Source organism: Coloeus monedula (assembly GCF_965178545.1).
Source record: "Coloeus monedula genome assembly, chromosome: 15".
NCBI classification, from domain to species: domain Eukaryota; kingdom Metazoa; phylum Chordata; class Aves; order Passeriformes; family Corvidae; genus Coloeus; species Coloeus monedula.
Window position 1 is genome coordinate 12,055,173 of NC_138795.1, and position 13,257 is coordinate 12,068,429.

Consider the following 13,257-nt stretch of genomic DNA (forward strand, 5'->3'; position numbering starts at 1 on the left):
CTCAAATCTGCTTTGTGCTCGTCGCTCCTTTTACACCTCCTCCTCCTCACGCACATACCCGCTCGGCCCCGCGGAACCGTGCTGCTTCACCGAGCAGATCTGGGCGTGTACACGTCCTCGGCCGGCCCGGGCGGCGCGGTGAAGGGATTGGGAACACTTTAGGCGTCAGTTAACACAAGAAATATTTAACTCGCTGCAGGAGAGTGGAGGAGCAGAAGAAAACCCCCACCAAAACCACCACCACAAAAAAAAAAAACCTAACCAAAAAAACGGTGGGTGGTGGGGGAGGGACAAGGGGGGTGTTGCACAGACAGCGAGGCGGGCTGGAGAGCCGTTTGCTCCCCGGCACAGCGCGGTCCCCGGCGCGGGAGTGAGGCGCTCCGGAGCTGCTGCCCTACCCTGTCCCGCCGCCCCCGGGCCGGCCACCGCCTCCGGCTGCCCGCGAAAGCCGCGATTCGCCTCGCACGGCCATGCCGGCCCCAACCCACACCCAGGCGCACCCTGGCCCGGAAGCAGGAGAGCCAGGAGGGCCGCCGGACCGGGGGGATGCTCGGAGAGAAGAGGCGGCGACGGCTCCCCGGGAAGGGCGAGGGGAGGAAGGGTTGAGGTGGGGGCGGACAGGGAGACGGTGGGATGAAGCCTCACCTGGGGAAACGGCGGGGTGGAGAGAGGGGTGAGCTGCCCCCGAGAGACGGCAGAGCTGCTAAAAACAATAAACGGCCAAACCGTGAAGCAATCGGCAGCCCCGAAAAGCAGGCAGCCATTTAATACGGACCGATAGCTACCTTGGCGGGAGCGCTCGGGAGCGGGGAGCCCCACGCCGAGCTCCGCAGCATCCACCTGCCGCTGGAGCGGGGCCAGGGCAGACCCCCCGCCCCCCCTTCCCCCCCGCCCTCCCCCCTTTCCCCCACCTTCCCGCCGCCCGTCCTGCCAGCGGCCACTCCGGCACTGCTCCAGCGGGGGGAACAAATCGTGCTCCTCTCCCCGCACTGTCAGTGCCTTAAACCGCCACACTGTGCCTTTGAGTTCAAGTAAGTAGCTTCTCGGTTTTTTCTTCCAGAAACAAAATAGCCATCCTTTGGGGGGCTGGGGGCAATTCGTCAAGACATATTTTCACTACTTTTTCCCATTTGTAACAATTGGAATAGCACAAAGTGAGAAAACACACTTTTCCCGCTGAAACAGACAAGAGTGTGTGGCTGATAAATTTCTCATTTATGTATTGAATAGAAAAAACCCAAACAAGTTAAATAACGTTTAAGCATTTTTTAAAATCGCAACACCCACGGCCCCCACCCAATTTTTCAGCTTTTTGTTCCATAGCTGATGTTACAGAGCCACTCTCCCTGTTCACCAGCGGAGGTTTCTGCTCTCACACAGCCAGGCTGCTTCACTGCCAAACCTCTTGAAATACGGCCCTGAAAGGAAGATGGTGGATATGCTGTGCAGTGAATCATTTGACTTTAGATGTATAATAGGCACTTTTTTCCCTTTCTGCAATCATATGATAAGACCAGGAGGTCTCCAGATAAAACACTTTAATCCTGCACTGTGAAATTCACCTGCAAGTGCTAACTTGGGACCACATCCAACACTCCTAAACTGTTTCTGAGTCTCTGCTATTAATTGCCATTACACCACAGAAATTTGTCATTTGCCACATCTGAATATGACCGGATATCAACATTAACCTGATGCTGAAGGCTGGTAATATTTGGTGCTGGACTGACAGGAATTTTTGATTTACATACTAACTTAAGAAGAATTCAAACAATGCCAAAATATCTCACATTTCTTCTCTGATCTTATACACAGAGTACCCCTGCCCCATGTATAGTGAAACCTACTCCCAGTCTGGCTATTCCAGCAAAAAGGAATTGAACGTCTCTCAAACAAATTCAGTATGTGTGGATATCATGGTGCATTATGTGTGAAAAGTTAATGTATATCCTTGGGTTTTGGAAATTTAAAGGTTCTATTGAGCCATGTTTGGGTTGATCTGCATAACTCATTATTTTTGCTAGCTGTAAATGCACTGCTCTCTAAATGGGTCTATAGCAGTAACATTGTCTTACCAACACTGCTGGCACATTTTTCCTTTCATAAATGTGTTCTTGCTTTGCTATACACTTTTGACAATACCAGTTTTTCTCTGACCACAGGGTTGTGGTCTATCTCTGCCAGTTAAAATTTCTTATCACCTTCAAAATCTCCCATTTATTTTAAGCAACTTGTCAAAGAAATCGTTTCCCTATTTTTCTCACTTGTGTCTGTGTGTTTGATTGAAAAGTAGAGGAAATAACTGGTGTGAACACCAGTATTGGCAAAGTGCAGAACTGTTCATGTGACATGTTGAAGGATTGCTGAGATTTTGGGTCTCTTACAATGGGCAAACAACCTGGTTCCCAGCTGGATATGGTACTTCTGGTTCTAAAAATATCTCAGTTAGACTACAAGTACTGTAATCTCAGAGAGAAGCCAGCAAAGATGGTCATATTTTAAACGGCAGTTGCAGATTATTTTCATTCTTAGCTTTCAAGAATGAAAAAAAAGTCCCTCAAAACTGAAATACTCTAAAAGAATGGCCCACAGTCCTCGCTGAGCAGCGTGTGATACTATGAAAGAAATGGGCAATAAAATAACATCATACTTGTTAATCTTGTCAACCCTTTACTACAGCACTGTTTTCCTGTCACCACGAATAATGTCCCAGGCCATGTACTAAGAAATCTAAAGGGTTTTCAAATGGGTTGCTGTAAATATATATAGTATGCAAAATAAACTTTCAGAAAGATTAAGAGTTTCAAGATAGGTTCTCAAGAGACCCAGTCACTCAAGTCAGTAGAGACAGAAGAAATGCTGATTGATAGTAGCCCAAGAACAGTAGCCCTGTATCACAAATAGTGTCACTAACAAATGCAAAATCCCACTTAAAAAAAATAAATCTTTTCACTGCACATCAACAAGCTGTTGTGTTCTGTCAAAGTGATGTTTCCTGAATTTTTTAGCGTTTAGATAAGATGTAGCAGTATCAGAAACATTCAGGTGGAAGTTGTTTCTATGTATACGATAACATTTAATTCTCTAATTACAGAAGAATGTTAATAATAAACTATTTTGACACAGGATTTCAATTTTCAAATCCTGTAAATCTATACATTCATGTAAAAGAAAACAAAATATAGTCAACCCTTGTAGAAATTTCCTGAGCAAGGTTTCAATATACTTTATCTTGGTCTCCTTACTTTCACTTTAGGTCTTCAGATCTAATGTGACACAGTCCATGCACCATACACCATCCCATTAGCAATCAGGATGTTAGCATAAAGATATCTGTTACATCACATACATAGAAAAATTATTCATGCAGGTATCTTGATTCTGCTTTTCATAGGCAATGGAATTCACTTTTTCATAGCCACAGTGTTCTGGGATTCACATCAGTATCAACTACTGTGTATCTAAAATAATCCAAACTGGTAAATTTATTGACAAAAGCAGTTTTGTAAGACCTGCCAGTTCTGCTGCTCTTGGCCCTTAAAAAATATGAATTTATCAGTATTGTACAGAAAATGAGTCCAATAAGTTGCTCAGGAAATAAGTACCACTTGATACAAGCATGACTGTCACTTAACTGTAAGTAAGAGAAGAGCAAATGGGAGGGGCAAATAATAATGTCTTCTTGATTTGCATAATTCTGTAGGACTTTAGATGTTGGAGCTCATATTTGTTCATTCCGTAACTCACTACATGCATCTCCACAGGGTTAAAGACAATATAGGTAAGACCTTACCTCAGTTCTTGACCCAGGTAGTATTTTATGAGTCAAGGACCTGCTATATCTTTAAACAAAAATCATTTGTGTAGCTTGAGATCAGCAGAACTTAAGTGTATATTGAAGAAAGTCTTTTAATGGGAAATTTAATTACAGATTAAAAAAAAAAAAGGCAAGTAAAAGATTGTGTAAGACATCCCCAAGTGCTTTGATTGCAGACAATTGGAAGCAACTCAGTGGGGACTGGAACAAGATACAAAATGTCAGGCACCTAGAATTATGATGAATTGAGATCTAAAGTCCTCTTATCAAATCATGAAATCACCACAAAAAGCTGCCCCATTTCCTTCAAAGTGGTGGAATAAATTAGTTTAACAGCTATATAGACAGCAATTTTTTAATTCCTTGATTTTAGCTACATTGGCACTTAGCTAAGAAATATCTGCAGCATCGACATCCTTTGATAGGAAGGCAGGGCAAGGAAGAATGAGTGATTGCATAGGGTAAGGATAGTAAAACACTTAAAAGATAGCAAAAAATGTTCACCAAGATTATGTCACTCTGTGTCTAAATCTCCTCCATGATGTTTGTGTAAGATTCAGCCCTGAAAGCAGACTGCAGAGACCTGTTATTAAATTAATGGAGTGGCATTTGCCTGCATCAATTGATTGCAGGATTTGGTCTTCCTTTCTAATCTCTCTTGGACAGAGAGTTGGTTTCCTAAATTTTTTATATTGGGTAATACATTCTGAAATACCGCTATAAAAATATCTGAGGGTTCTAAAACTGTTAGGTTGGAAGCTTTTGATGAAAAAAAGAAAAAAGTTTTCTTTTTAAAGCCATTCAGCTTCAAACATCAGTCTGATGTCTGCACTGTATAACTTTGATGTATAACTGTGTGCAAGTTTTAAGATTAAAATGGAAATCTACATAGTTTTAGGTGGATTTTTCTTCAGCTGGAAGGACTTCACTCATTCAGAAAAGTTCTTCTCATTATTGCCACCACTTTGACCAGGTGAGGAGACAACAGGCGGACAACTCAAAAGAAAGAATTGAAAGAGAAGTACTATCAGTGGATTGAAACAATACTCAAACTGCATTTCAGGCAGAATTTTTTAAGAAAGAACTGGAGAACAGAAGTTTGCATCTGTTTGTAAAATATATTACAGTCATCCTTTCAAAGGGGTTCTGGAAAGGGAGATGAAACTGCTTTCATCGAATGTAGAGTGCTATTAATTCAAACCTTCCTTGAGAACAAAGAAAACACAGTGCTCCTCACTGTCTTGCACTTTCTTGCATGCCCATCCCAAATGTGCTTGCGTCCTATTCTTTACCTGCTATCCTAAAACCCCAATCCTAGTGAGGAGGAGATGTCCCCCAGCGCTGCAGGAAACATAACTACATGTTCTGTAGCACATTTTGCCCCTAATTGATCCTTTCTAACTTTGTGCCTGCAATACAAATGTTTCATGGAATCAATACTTGCTTTACATAGGATCTGCCTCTATTTACAGATGCTAAAAGGTAGAAATTTCACTGACAGGTCTTTCTGTTCAGCAGCAATCACCAAGTCTGAGTGGACCAGTTTTGCTGAGTTGAGAGTGTTTTTAAAGAGCTGCATTATCGTCTACAGAAAGAGTATTGTTGCCTAAAAGGTAGTGTGTGTGGAGATGGACTGAGGGCCAGTCAAGATGGCAAGGCACCTGTGTTGCAACTCAGGCCTAGAGGAAATTATGATAATCCTAGAAAAATTCAGAATGCCAGGACAGAAAAAAAAAACCCAAAACACTCAAACCAATCACAAAACTTACTGTGGAATAATCCCTCTCAAGAAGCTATATATAAGCTATATGTATCAAAAACCTCTAGGAATACCATCAGTATTTACCACTTTTCATTCAAAGATCTCTCTAAAATATTTCAGTGTTACTGTGGAGAGTTATCTTTCATTCTCTCCACCCTTCCCATTTTATGCTCAGACTTGGTAGTTTACAACCAGCTATGATCTGGAAGAGATCTCATTCATGCAAGTTTGTACAGTATTACTATGCCGGCTTCACAGGTGAGGTAGAGGAAGCACACACCAGCTCAGCACCCACGACAATCCCTACTGAAATTAATGGCAAAATCTACATTCAGCCTAGGAACAGCAACATTAAGGCCCATCATACAATGTCCTAAGTGTTAAAAAACTGTAAGACACCCAACATACATGATTATTCGATCTTTTTACCAAGCTGGTCTCTACCACATTTACAAGGAAATGAAAAATACTTTCTAATTTTTATCTAATGAAGTACTAGATGGAAATTAAGACATCCTTAGGTTGTTATATTTTTGAGGCTACAGCTTTCAAACTACAGGATATGTCTTATTAGAGAGGTCAAAGGCACAGGTATGCTCAGTCCTCAAGCAGTGGTAGGGGAGCTCAGAGACGGTATGAAGCCTTGATGAATTTGTTTGTGTGACCTCCCACCTAGTGCCTAGGGACATTTTGTATCGATTCCACACAGGCCGACCATAAGGTCACTTCAACAACTCCTGTCGATCACTTTGCCATACATGGACGGTGAAACCTTAAATAGGGCAACAAAATTGTCTTCAGAGCCACTTTGAAGAGCTGTGAATTAACTGGTCAGAACAAGAGTGTGTCACTGGAAGCAGGGGAGCAGCTCTGGGAAGTCATACTAATCATAGTATTAACTTTGTAAATTTATTCTCACATGTAGAAAAAGCAGCTGAGTAATACCCATACTTGATGTTGTTACACAGCAAACTCAAAGTACTGCTTTGTATTTTATCTCTCAGCATGGCAGCTTTGGAATCTCATGCCAGTGTAAATAAGGAGTAACTCTACAGATTTTACACCATTACAAAATAAACCCAAACCAAACCCACCCACACACACACCAAAAAACAATCTAAAAATAAAATTAAGGGGAAGACCTTTTCTTTAACTCTTAAGAGCAAAATAATTAAGCATCTTTATTTATATATTTATCTTAATTTTGGTGACACCCATCTGTTTAGCTCACTATGAACAATTAAGTATGCTTTATGCAGCTGCCACAACAAAACTTGATAATCCTAATTCTATACATGAATTACTTGCATGTTCATCTGGCCTCAGAGTTTAAGCTCAAAAAGAGCTGGACCTGTGTTTCAACTACCTTTTTATTTCTCCAGTGATACTTTATAAACACAGATAATTTGCATCATCATAAAGCCTCAAAAATCACTTGAACATGTCAAGAACTTATGAGTTAAACACTTTCTTCTCTAGTTTCTTAAATTTTAAGTCCAGTTTAATTTTTTTTCTGTTTTGAGCTTGACCAGCTTCTTCCCAGTATTAGTCCCTATTATAAGGTTTTACACTAAGTCAGAGATCCAGTTGACACTGTCACAGCTTTCTGTTGGGGCTATGGGTAAGAGTTCTCTTTGAAGGGCAAGGCTGATGGATGTTGCTGTCATTCATTTGCAATTTTTTTGTTTTTTCTGAACCCATCAGTTTTCTGATGATGCTGTGAGTCCACAGTCCCACAGAGGAACACGCTGTATGCACAGGAGATTTGGCCATTACTGGTACAAATAATTCTTCAAGAATTGCCTCTTTTTTTCTTAAGGTCATTACAATATAAAAGTTTATTATGATTCTAATTTATAGTGCCTCTACATTCAAAATGATTATTTCATCATTCCTTCACTTCAAACTTGGTTTTGAGGAAAAAAATAAACAACTACCTTTCATTTCCTTCTCCTATTTCATCACCTTCAAACATTCTCATAATAAATTTATTTGCAACAACAAACTTCTCACTTGCATGGAATGCAAGTGCTCCAGTGTCATGGGTTAGAATATCCTCACTAGTAACCCTGCCTTTCTTTCAAGAAAAGGATTTTTAAAATTCTTATTCCTAAAGCCAATATCAGAACAGATAGATGGTGAACAGTATAATAAATCCTTTTGAAATACATGCATTAGTACAAGAAATAAATAAGTAGCAACATCTGCAAACATGAGAAGATTTTGGTATGCTTCAAAGGGTTTAGGACAAAGTTTGCATTTCTAGAACCTGACAAGATAAATATTTTCAGCCAATAACAAAAGACACAAACACATAAGCAGGTTTCTGAAGAAAATCAGGGTCCATATAAACATATGGGAATACATAGTGTGTTTACATTGTATATACAAAGTTGGACGGGTGTATAACATGAATTATGAAAAGAAAAATACTAATTACAAGTAAAAGGTTGTTTATTAACACTACCTGCAGTACTTCTTTGCATTGCCCTGATGGCAATTACTCTGTTAATGCCTATATGTACACAGTCCAGCAGTGCAGTATTTTGGAGGTCACACCAAGTTCTATTGCCTGAATGTGCTTCAGTATCAGTGTGACATGAGGAGTGCAATTGTCTGTCCTCCCCATCCCAACACTGTTGCCTTTTTTTCCTTCATTAGATGGGCACTGGACTGGTCCATGAAATTTCTGGTTCTGTGCACCTGAGAGATAACCCTTAGCATAAAATGATCTTCCTTGGGCCAATTTAGAGTGATTTCTAAGTAAACAATACTGTATATGTTGGTCTTATGTCAGAATCTAGATAGGTCCATACTACACTACAGCATGATCCAGGTTGGAGAATACTTGTACAGTTGAGAGTGTTTGCTGGTCTTCACAGAGATTAGAACAATCTGTAACAAAGGACAACTATCATACCAAATATAAATGAGCTGGATGTCACATCACGGCATAAATTGGAAAGACAATTTTGAAAGTAATAAACAATTGCATCTTGCAACAGCTCAGTCTGAAGCACAGAAGAGAAAAGGTTATTCTTGACTTTGCCTTAAGTCACTTTCTGAAATAATTCCTGTAAGTAAGTACGATTGACCTCCTAGAGAAAAAACCAATTAATATAATTAAATTTGACATGTTTTGTGAGACCAAACTAAGTGGTATTTTCCAACACTGAAACTCAGGAGCCAGATTCTTTTTAGATGAGTAGGCTATAGCAGTTTGAAAGACAAGTAAAAAGAATAGAAAACTAACATCCATTGGAAGCAGCCTGGACACCATGCTGTTAGACAGCCAGGGGAAAGCTCTGAAAACTCTGGTATACCAAATCAACAAAAATGCAGTGAACAGAGTAGGTTTAAATATAAAGTGGTTTCAATATAAAGTTGGCCTTCAAGCCACTTTTTATCAATGGAACTCAGATTACCGCAGCAAGTAAGATTCTAAACAGTGGCTGCCTAGGAGGCTATAATTCTAATACGATTGCCAAAAATAAGAAATAAATACAGTAAAAAACAAACTTTGGAAGCTTAGCAGAATGCGTGTGGGATGTCAGTATGCCCAGAGATCTTTCAGTGAGAAAATCATTTTACTTTGCTCTTCAGACATAAGTATGAGAAACCCATAGAAAGCAGTTTTGAGGCATTCCCAAAGATACAGATAACAAAAAGTCTGCAAGTAGTGGGTATAATAAGAAGACTGAAGTAGTGCATTGCCTCTGAATTTTGTACCTTTCAAAAACACATCTCCACTACTTCTTGTGGAATTATATTTAGCCTAGGTATCAGGAGCTCAGCTCTAGCAGTATGAGGCTCAGCATGCACTAATTAGTCAGGCTTCTCAGAAAGCACTTGCAGGCCATGCTCAGCTCTGTGATGCTGCAGATACTACTGGCATTTGAAACGCACACCAACCTAAACAGTTCACTTGGTCTTGTAACTGCACTAGAGAAGACCCTGCAAAAAGATGCATTTTGCCCTTGTGTGCAGGTGTCAATGTACTTGAAAAAAAGACACCAGGCAGTTGAAGATGAACATATACACTTATTCCATGTTATGTCATTTCTTAATTATATCTTCTCTATTTATGTATCTAGAGAAAACATATATCATGTCTTCTGGCTTTTTCTTTGCTTTGCTTCAGCTGAAAGTTGTATGTTATGCACAAAACAACGGCATAATGAATAACAAGGCATGCTATTTAATTCTCTTCGGGGAGACCAGTAATTACTGTATACTGACTGTTCAAGGGTGTTATTTTTGTAAACAAGAAAGAAACTAAATGAGCATAGAATTCATCATTAGGAAATGGTCTCTTATTCAATTAATACACATTCAAGAGAGCCCCATACCCATGTGCTCTAGTCAGTGAAGTACTGCAGGAAAATAGGAAGAAATCTCCCAGGGTGCAGCACACCCTGCTTTCTCTACCATATGCCTTCTAAATATGTTCCTCTGTGTCACTACACTCACAAGGCAACTTGCTGATTCTTGGCAAATTGATTCTGATACATTAAAAACATATAATTCCTAAAGAATAAGTTTTTCCCATATTAAAAAAAAAACAACATGCAAACAAAACCTCCAAATCACCAAACCAAACAAAGAGAAACACCCTTATGAAAGTGATAAGTGAATTCTGGCAACAGGTAAATATTTCCAAAATCTGGAATAATCTACTCTTTCCAAATTATGGTCTCAACAAGGTCCTGAAAAAACAGAGCTCAAGAAACTCAGGAGATACTCTGTGGTGCATGAAACATACCAGATGTATTTATTTGGTTGAGGTAGTACAGACAAGAGTTATTATAAAGAAAGCATGACAGATACAGGGAAACCATAAACTTCTTTGAGATTAGCCTAAATGTGGATTAAAAAAAAATAGTGAATTTTCAAGAAGAAAATGCTAAGGAAGCTTAAGGATTTCAAATAATAAGCTGCTGGTAAATCATTGATTTTAAATAACATACCATAATTTACATTTATAGTGTTAATTTTCAGCACTATTCCATAAAGTTGTACAACAAATTGAGTAGGAAACTTTGTTCCTTAAAAGAGACTTTTAAAGACCCTCTAAATAGTCATAGAATAAGGAACCACTAATTAAGAGGAGATGGAGATATAAAGGAAAATGGAAGAAGAATTAAGCGATTTATATAAAATTCAAGATATATTAACGCATTTTAGGGGGTGTGTGTGTGTTATAAAAAAGAATAAAGATGAACAAGGAGGAAGTAAGGTCGGAGGAAGGTAAAAGTAGTAATAAAATAGCACCTACAGGTGGTAACTGAGATTAGAAATTCAAGAGCTGAAACATTAGCAATCACTTTTGGAAACCCTTTGAGAATTGAAGAGGTAGTAGTTCATTGGAAACCAGTGATTCGTTTCAGTACTTTGAACAGCTTTTTAAAAATTATTTAAAATAGTGGCACATCTTCAAGTTCTACATACCTTTACTGTGGGCTTTAAAACCACAAATTTCAGCTTGTGTGTTGTCTGCTTCCTAAACTTAAAATGAGTAGGAATGCTTTTCTCAACAACTCAGGAACCTGAATTTCTAACTACACAGCCTGTGGATTTCCTGAGAACTGCTTGGATTTGGAGATAATAAAATGTTCTAGTGCTTAGCATACCTTTGCCCAGCCATGAATCCCAGAATACTTTGTCCTGCTTTATCTGAACTTTTGCAGTCACTGACATCCTAATTACAAACTGGGCTGGAAAGTACTTTTAAAACCAGTTTTATGAACTGACAAATTCCATTGAGTCCAATGGGCAGAAATAATAATTAAAGTGGGCATAAATTTTCAGTGTTATTCAGGAAACAGGCTTGGAAATAGATAGACTCATAAGACTGCACATTGTGTGATATAATAGATTTTTTTTTACAATACCAAACAATTTATTCTTAGTTCAGAACCTTTTTACAAATGGCTGTTTCAAAATATGAGCAGAAAAGTCCATCTGCAAATAAGATAAATCAGGGACGTAGTACATATTCACTGGGTAGATATGATTTATTTCCACTGTGCTCCAGAGAATCCATCAAAATCTATTCCATACAGCGTAGAAAAGATGGGATCTATGTTAAGAAGATTTTAGTGCTTAGAAGGCTCAATATAAATCTTTTTGCAAAGTGAAGCAAAAGCTAAACATTGCATCTTATGGTAAAGGGAGTCTAAGGAGGATTTTGGTTAAAACTTGACAGTGACTCCTGCCATAAAATCATGACTCTTAGAAGTTAATCATGTCCATTTTGAGAAATTCAACCATGTTATAAAAATCCTAGAGAAATGGAGCTGTCTTATTGTATATTCATAACAAATCACATAATATGCAACACATTTTATTTATCTTGACTTAAATACTAAAAAAACAAGGCCTTAGTTCTAAAATAACACATAATAACAAAATATTCAGAATCAGCAGTATAGGGCATTGCTGGTGAGTTACTTTTTTTTCCCGTGTTTGAAGAGTAGCTTTCTGTTCCTCAGAAAAAATACACAATTGGACATATGTGTAAGCAATTCTGCGGCTTTTATTGTGCATCTATAAATAAATATGCTGAATACTACACTGCTTTCACTAAGTCTCCACCTATAATCATTGTGTTTTACCTTCCTGCCCTTGGCACCAGTGGTTCCCTGGCCTTAAGACTGGTCTGTTCTTCATACTCAAAATTTCCAAAGTAACAAAAATTCTTATTCAAGCATTTTAACAAAGTTGCCACCTTCAACAACAGGAAATAATGTAAAATATTTCTCATTACACTGTTCAAAGAGATTGGTATTTAAAGTAATTTTTTAGATAAAAAATTGCAAGCTGTTTACACACTCAAAATTGCATTCCAGTTATTCCATGACAACACTGACACTTAGTATCTAATTTTTTTCTTCCTCAAAATTTTGTTAAGTTTTATTTATGCAGATGTTTCTCTGACTATTCACATTTAAAGATCTTTTTGAGACCATCTTGAAAATGCAGCCACTAACGAGAGGAATGATTAAGAAGCCTAGTAGTTTGCTATTAGCATATGGAAAAGTGAAACAGTTTCCATCTGCATACCTATTTTTATCTCTCTGTTTCTTCTCTTGCCCTTAAAGTAGAACTATTACACTAGGTAATCTGTCTTGTTAAGGCATTGGAAAAGCAATCAAAAGTGGGTAGCATCCTGTGATTGCTGACTGAGCTGCCCAGAGAAGCAGTGGCTCATCTGCACATTATCATCTTTGTGCTACCATAGAATGAGCAGTACAGTTGTCTCAACTGAAAACTTTGATTTTAAATTTGGGGGGGAGGAGGGTTGGTCAATTTTTTGGATAATATTTCAACATTTCACGTAAATAAAGATGTGTATGAAGGTGCCACATATTAACAGAAAGTATGTTAACTGCTATGTGTTGTATGTTAAGGATCTCCTCCAAGTACATAATTTAATTTTTGGCTTTGAGCCCATCACAAATAAAATGCATTTGACAATTGCTTGTGAATATTCAATGCAGTACATCAGGCCTTATCTCCAACTTCCAAGGTTAAATCTCATAACAGTTTCTTATTAAGCACCAGACAAAAAAAAAGTGAACAAATCCATCTTTAATTAGACCTTCACACTTTTTTCTTTTTTGTTCTTATTGTTTTTTTAGTAACAGACTACCCAATACTTAGGAGAATTAAGAGATTG